Source organism: Centrocercus urophasianus, unplaced genomic scaffold (genome assembly GCF_019232065.1).
Source record: "Centrocercus urophasianus isolate 14NV4802_14NV808 unplaced genomic scaffold, USGS_Curo_1.0 seq_28, whole genome shotgun sequence".
In the NCBI taxonomy this organism is placed as follows: domain Eukaryota; kingdom Metazoa; phylum Chordata; class Aves; order Galliformes; family Phasianidae; genus Centrocercus; species Centrocercus urophasianus.
Window position 1 is genome coordinate 11,832,200 of NW_024884844.1, and position 8,516 is coordinate 11,840,715.

Below are 8,516 nucleotides of genomic sequence, written 5' to 3' on the forward strand. Positions count from 1 at the left end.
ACAAAAAGGATGATTGAGGCAAATGGTAACATCAGGATGACCATATGGTAAGGGAACTCTAAAGCTACGTGGACATAAAATCAGCACCATCACAATGCCACCAGTAACTGCGTGCGAAACAGCAAGCAGGTAAACAGCAAGATGGAGAAAAACACCAAAAAGAAAACAGAACATTATGGGAACTGATACCCACACAAGATCCAATAACCCAAAATGCCTTATTTTTATGAGCAGCAAGTGCAAAGACTCAGTCAGCCACAGAGACTGGATGCTTCCTGCCCCAGCACATCACATGGAAAATGGAGCTGAATGCTTAAAATAATTATATTTAATACAAGATGATCAGCTGTAAACAGCAGCGATTTTATCTCTCTCCTGACCTGCAGGGCTGGAACAAATTAATTGACCGGCCCTTTTTAAGATCTCAGGCAGTTTCTCTCAAGACTGCCCATTGGGCCACGTTACTGCGTGCCATCATCTCTGCAGGAGACAACGGACTATGGACAACTTACTTCACATGCAGTTGTGTTATTATAAGGTGATAACAACACCATTAAGTCATATCACTGCTGTACTAAGGTTAAAAGACTTGCATTTCCTAAGGTTGTTCAAGCTGCTGAACTGCAATAGACGATTTAGCCTAACCTTTCACAGCAGTCCTAAATCCATACTTACTAATGAAGACAGCAGCGCATGTGGGAAATCCCATTCCCAAACATCTGATTAAATATGGGGAAACACTATCTTTGTGCTGAATCCATCTTTTTTAGGCATCCATCCCTTCCCTGAGCAAAGGACAAGTTTAATAGCTAGAACACTGGTTTCTCCACTTAAGAATATAAGACAATGGAAATAAAAATGAAATTAAGCCCTAATCACTCCTGCAATTTCTATCCCAGAGAAACTGTAAAAAATTATCATGAGTAACCCTAACACAACATTTTACAATAGCAGGATTGTTTTGCCTTCTTTAATGTCAGAAAAATGTTTTTTAGATCAAAATTAACAGTAACCTTACTAATTGTCCTTAGGAGACTAAAAAAAAAAAAAAAAGCAGCATGTATTTTATTTTTCAAGCATCTGCTGTCAGTTTGTTCTTTCCTCTTACTGACACAACATCGTGCACTGAAGACTAGAAGTATACATCATGCTGTAAAAAAAAAAAACAAAACAAAAAAACAGCACAATACTGATAGAAGAATTAACACATTTACAAGAGAATGTTACTGTCCGTCCAATACACTGTACTTAAAGAAAAACTGAACATCTTTTGCTTCTGATTCTGTGTGACACATTGAATGGAGTCAAAAATGGAGAAAGATGACGAAAGGAGAGCTTTGAGATTTTAAAAGTTTGTTTCTGTGGATAGAAGAGTTCTATAAAGAGAAAGATCCTAACTGATTAGAATTTCAGTAATCAGAAAATCAGAATGTCACTTTTAATGCTTGTGCTTTTCTACCAAGAGATAGATGGATGGATTTTATATGGCTTTGGGTTTATTGATATTTATGAGCGGCTCTTCCAGAAGCTCAGTAAAAAGAGACACCTAATTCTCACGTAATATTCCAGGAAACAGTAGAAGAATAAAAGTTGCATTACTGTTTGCATGAATACCTTGCATCACAACTTAAACAGAGAGGCAGGTGCAGATAGCAACTGAACGCGCTGGATTCAAAGACCAGATGCATCTTAATGCTCAGAGCCTAAAGCCCAAATCTGCCTCTTCTCTCATGAAGAGAACCATATCAAGTCATCCAAAACACCAGATTCAGCCCTCTGCTAATATGAAACAAACAGTTGTTTTTGCTACACCCATGGCCAACTTGAGCAGAAAGCCCTGATGGCAGCTTTCCTACTTGGATCAAGAGAGGAAAAGTTGAATTTCTGCCTCTAGTGGAGGGAGAAGCAAATAAATAAATAAATAAATGGGGGGAAATAGCATCTCTTGAGTGATTGCCAAGAATTCCCACAAAAAAAAATAAACACAGTCTGGTGGTTATGTTCTTAACAGCTGTGTTAATGGGGTTAAAGAAACCTTAGAGAAACTGTCTTTTTTAAATGAGTTCTGTTCTTAAAAAAACCAGATACAGTACAAGTTTCGCTTTGAAACCCGGCATGGTTTGCAAATCACAAGTGTCACTGCAGCAATGGCAGTGGCTCTCAAAGGGATGTGGTTGACAAAGTCCAGAGCCTCACACTACCTTCAACTTCAGTACACTGAATCACTGAGTATGTTGAGTCATAAGGGACCTACAAGGATCATCAAGTCCAGCTCCTGGCTCCACACAGGACCATCCAAAAGTCAGAGCATATGACTGAGACTTGTCCAGATGCCTCTTAAAACTCCATGCTCTGAACCTTCAGATAGCCTGGCACAGATGGCAGCCCACAGTGTGCCCACTGTAACTTCAGGTCTCCTGCTACCCCAAGCTCCAGTTTCTCCTGTCCTCTCACTGTCCATCCCTGCACAAGGTTAGGTGTGAGTTCTCCACTGCATGGCATCCCCAGCACGCCTGTCTCCATCTGGCACACAGTACAAAGAGGAAGGATGGCTGCAGAATAGGTATCACCAACTGCTGGATAATACCCATGCAAAATCTTGCTTTGTGAAGCATTAGAAAGATTATAGTCACAGAACAGACACAGAAGTGCTCCCTACTACAACTTGTGGATGCATTTTTGGCCACGTAAAAATTAGAGTGATCTCCTTCACAGCTGGGTCACAGAAAAGCTAAAGGACAGCTTTAAACCATCTCTAGACACATCCATTAACTTCTATTCCATGCACATTAGATGCCCTCAGGGATATGTTGTTGCAGCTGTGCCTGATCCTACCTTTGAGCACACTTTTTCTTGCTGCCCTGAAACTGCCTGAGAGCAGCCTCTTGTAACTAGCTAGAGGTGGCTGCCATTGCCATGCTTTGCTCCACTAGGAAAGAAAAATACATACATAGTTTTTTTTTGTTTGTTTAGTTTGTTTTTTTTGCATGTGTTATGTTTTGTGAGCTTGTCTTTAAGCCCATATGAATATGCTATTCTACAAAGAAATAAATGCTTTATCTTCACAGTTTCAAAATTATCTTTTCACTTCAACTTGTCATATTGGGTGTTCTCTTCCTGCTTGAACATGAAGCTCAACTACAAACTACTTTTTCCTCTTCTCAAGTTGGTTGAAAGTCGCAAACTAAAGTGAATATTAAATATTTTGGGGAAAGATTTTGGAACCACCCATGAATTTAAGCATCATCTGTAAGAACAGGTGTGTCAGAGCCTCCTCCGCTCCCCAGACTTGAGCCCTGACGGCCCATCACTGCCCTGCCATCGTACAGACATGGGGCTGCTACAGGAGAAGTGTGAGGAGGAAAGCAAGCAGGATGCGAGGTCGCTAAGTGCTACGCTCAATCCTTCAAAATCTGAACACAGGTTTACTTTGCACGTGGATAGCGAAGGTGCTATAGTAAAGTTGATGTGAAGAGCACCAGTGAACGGGAGACCGCATCAACAGACAGGATAGGAGACAGTTTAGTCAAGACAGAAGGCAGACTTGAGTGTTCAAAGAGCTGTACTTTGGCCCCTTCTTCTCATACCAGATGGATTTTCTGGCTGAGACTTGTCTGCAGTTTTCCTCATAGCTACTTTACAAAGGGAACAGAGCAAAGAAACCACTTGGATCTGGTTTCCCTAGAACAGGAGAGTAAATATCCTCAGTGCTGTTTTGGATCTAATAAGTCACAGGAGGCACCTTACCCCTTACCTCCCAGTTCATACATTCACAGTTTCTCTGATTACAATCCAGCTTTCTCACTTTCCACTTGACTCTAAAGTCTACAAGAGAGCTTGACTGGGTTCAAAAGCAGAGCACAGGAAAGCTTCAGAAAAAAATCAACCGAGTGTCTTAAATATGTATGCTAGAAAATTCATACGTTCAAGGTATTCACACAACCAGAACACAAGAAAACCAGCTTCCCCTAGAGCTGGAACCAAACCAGTGACCCAAGCATCAATCTAGGAGTGTTGGGAAAAGAAGCTAGATCCAAGTTTTTCATCTGGCCTCATCTCAGTGATGCGCTGGCCCAGACCCAAACGTGCCAAAATGCTTTGGTGCTCTAATCCACATTAAAGCCCTTGCCTATAGCTCTATTCCACACTTTCCAAATCCTCTTTTCTCTTGAGCAGGCAAAACCCCTGATTTCCAGACACGCCAGAAATGCTTTAGGTTTGATCCTAAAAGCAAAGAAGTGACAGTAGAGAAATAGTTGATGTCAACAAGATGTTATGTATCAATGAAGAATCAGGTGAGGAAAAAAAAAAAAAACAACCCTCCTCACCCTACTGCTACCTGGAAAAACAAAACAAAACAAAAAACCCAAAACAAAAACACCAGCTACAACACCGCTGCATAGAAAGCTGTGATTACTGGAAGCAATTTATGTCCTTGCAATAAAGTATAACAAGGCAAAATTCCTACAGTTTCTGGGTCTTCAAGGATGAATTCCAATTTGAGGGGGCTTATGGGTATAAATAGACTGACCTCAGTGTGTACACCACATAGATCCCTGAACTTTATGAGCACAAAACGAGAAAAAACTGACCACAAAAATGACATAAGGAGCATTAAGGGCCTGTCTCAAACCCACAGAAGGAAACACATTCAGAGTTAAGCCTAAGAATAGGCTTTGCTCGTGCTCTTGAGGGCTGGAGGGAGGAGTGAAGAGAGAGGTGAATTCACAGAACTTCAGCACTGTATTCCAGACAAGACATTAAAGCTTAAAGCCTGGAATTGCTGATAGTTTAAGTAAAGACAGTGATGTTATCTAGGGGCAGTAGCACGGATGTTTCCTTCACAAGACTCTGCCCACCAGTAGAGCACTGTGTGACCCCGCACACTTCCATTGCCCTGCAGCAACCATCAGCTGGGCACTGGTCCAGTGGCTAAAGAGAATCTCCCTCTACACACATTCCCTAATTTGTTCTCCCTCTCCTCTAATGCAGCAGACCTGGAAACAGCACTACAGAAAAAAACTTCACTTGCAAGGTCATTTAAAAAAAATATACAAAAATATCCTGCTTATACCTCCTTCCACTTTTCCTGATATCTCTTACTGATAACTTGCAACTGCCTCCCCCTCAAACACCAAGCCTACACTTTCGTGAAAGCTCTCCTAAAAATACAGAGATGGAAAACCAACTCGTACTTGAGATCTACTAAGTCAGCAGGGTAAGGAAAGGGGAAGCATAGAACTTCAGAAAGACGCTCTCAAGCCAGAGATACTCATGTCTAATACAAACTGTGCCAACTTGTCATCTCCAAAGTGATATTTATGCACACACGACACACAGAGCACTGTAGGCCTGATACTACAGTGTAGGGACACTGAAGTTCTCGCCTTACTACAGGAGAGAATGAAAATTGGGCCAAAGTGATTTATGAAACCTCAAAGCCAGTCTCCAAGAGGTTGCTCACTCTTCCATTTTCTTTTCAGCTCCTGGTGAGAGGTTCCAGCCCAGCATTCCATAGGTCCCATCATCCATCCATTCCCCAAGAGAACCCATGGCCCCAGCAAAGCAGGACAGGGAGCAACAGGGTGGCTTATTACAAGCAACATTTAAATCACAAAGCTTGCATCTCCCAGATCTGTCCTTCAGGCTCAGAAAACACAAGTTTTTGTTTTCTTTTTTTCCACTATTTTCAAGTAGTCGTACTTAGCCTTTTTTGTTGTTGTTGTTTTTTGAATCTTTGGGATTTAAAACAATATATGCCAGGAGATAAGACAGCACCAGGTTCAATGATCTCAGCAAAGGAGCAGCTCCTAGGGCGATTACAAATTTTAGTTTGGGGTTGGCTTGCAAGACGACTCCCAGTTTTAATCAGTGCAAGAAGAGGGAAGTATGCGAAAATGCCCAAAGTCTCCATCTCAATAACTATTTGTTTATTAACATTTCCAAAACCTAGTTATTTGCTTCAGAAAATACCTTTAAAAATACACAGATAAAAGTCAGCAGTTTGTTTTTCCAGAGTGGGGTTTACACTAAGTTGCAGCAACATAATGTACCAGATTTTTGATGCTACAGATGGTTGTGGGGAACCAGAAATACTTGAGGGAGGCAGGGCAGGATGTACTTTTTGTATCTCTTACTAAGAGCTGATGCCTTCTAAGTAGATTTTCACAAGAAATTCAGCAAAATTGCGTTGGTTTGCAACCACTTCTCCAAACCTGACTGAAGAGGCAGCCACCAGGGCAGTGCTAATTGTGCTAAAGCATATGCTAATGATGTGCTTGTGTTTGTGGTTCCAAAAAAGCCTAAAGAGTTATGTTGGGTTTTTTCCTTTTTTACCTAAAACTGCAATGGCACAGATTTTTCCCAGAACACATCCAGAAAAGCACCAGGGCCAGAGCTGCTCCTCACACCTCTCTTGCACAGGTACCATTGCTCCTTCTCTCCCTTTTTAGTGTTAACTGTTAATTACAACATATATTTCAATCAGCACTCCAGCCTTGCGATTGATGACCTGCGTGACTTCAAAATGCCAGCACCAGGAGTAACCACCACAACACAGTGTGGGTTCCAAAGGGTTAATCCCCGAGTGAATACTTCAGATGTGTAATTTAATACTTCATAACTGCTGAAAATTGGAGCCCACATAATTTATTTTCTTTGGTCTGGGCACATTTGCCTCATGCTTAGCTGTGGCTGACTTCAGAGAGACACACCTAAAGCCCTCAAGTGTCCCAAGCGGCCCATGTCAGTCGTGCAGAGAGATTGTGGTCCTTGGAGCAAGCCCAAGGATTAGGTGTTCCCGAGAAGGTTTTTTTGGCTCTACAAAGCCCACGGATGTCATGGGAATAGACTGCACTCCTTCCCCCGGCTCCCCCCCCCAGAAGGCCACATATCAACGGGATATCTAACCACTCAGAGACAGGCTTTTCACAAAGGTATACATTAAAATAAATAGAACACACGACCAGAAAGCACACAGAGGGAAGGAGGAATTGATGAGAGGAGACAGGAAACAATCGCTTCATTGTGGAGCAGCAGCGAGGAATCGCAGAGCCGAGCTCCACCTACAGTCCCCTCTGCAGAGCTGGTTCTGTGCGGCTCCAACGCTTGGCTTCGGCTTTATTCCTACCTTTGCTGAGAATTCAAGATACACACTTCGATTTCAGATAGATGCAAAAGTGGGTAAAACTGACTGTGTTGTCCAAGTATGTTTCATGTTAGTCGGCTTTCTGTATTTTGAAAGCTTGCTTTTTCCTGGAATTAGTTTGAGGATTCTGCTTCTCTCTGGCTTTCTTTGCACCAGCTTCATATCATTTGACAGCATCTGCTGTTTTTATTGCTGTTTGATTGCAGTTCAGTAGTTTCATCATTCCATTAAAAAAAAAAGTTTGCCTAAGTTATGTTTTTACTCTTAGGAAGGAAAAAAAAAAAGAATGCTTCAAATATGATTGGGATGGTAATTTGCAAAAGCAGTAGCTGGTCTCTGAAAGCATCAAATGCAATCCTCCTAATATTCTGTTTACTCAAATGAAACTCCTCAAGACTAATTCAAACTTTGTTACTGGGGGCATATAATAGTGCATCTGCAGAGTGCACCATATGTGTTTGAGGCAAGGTAGCAGATCACATAGAGGGGGGCTGCACACCCAAGTAAACTGCAGTGGTATCTAAAGCCTGGGCCGTCCTCAGAACCTCACCAGGTCCCACAGAGCCCAAGTCCCTGCTTATCTGCCTGGGGTGCAGCTCTTCTGCAGAGGAGACTTATTTCCCCTGGGAATAAAATTGATCAGAACAAACATTGGGCTGCAGAAAGTCATTTGCTCAGGTTTGTTTTTTTTTTTTGCACACGGGGTGGGGGAGCGGCCTCCCCACCATACCATGAGAAGATAATTGATTGTACAAGTGCCACATAACTACATTTTAAACCCCAGTACCCCCAAATACAGAAAAGACTGGAAGAGATCTGTTGGACACCACCATCATTTGTCTTCTGCCACCTGCTTAAAGTACTTACACAAAAAGCTCAGCAAATACGCTGCATGCCTCTAAAGAAAGGGGAGAAATCAAAAAAAAAAAAAAAAAGGAGGAAGATAGACATTTATTGCACATTGTGTTCATTGGCTAATTCAGACTCCAAGGTCCAGTGCTAGATTAAAGCCCTGAGCTCTGTTTGATACTCAGACTTCTGACAGTAGCAACACCAGGTTTGTTGAGAAGCAGAAACCCTCTTCCATTAGAGGAACCTCCTATGTTTGGATTCCTATCACAGTATTGTTTGGAAAGACAAATATGTCAGAATGAACACCAACTCTTAGAAGGAAGAAAGGAGGAGAGCCCAAACTCATGAGCAACATCTCATCCTGGACAGCAAAGACATGATTTATATCAGCAAGAACACCACTTAGAAACTTCTGTAAAGCGGGAAAATTCAGACCATGATCTTCTCCTACTACAGCTGTTGTTTTCAAAAATAAATAAAATAAATAAATAGGCACAGAAATGGTACAAGCAATGGG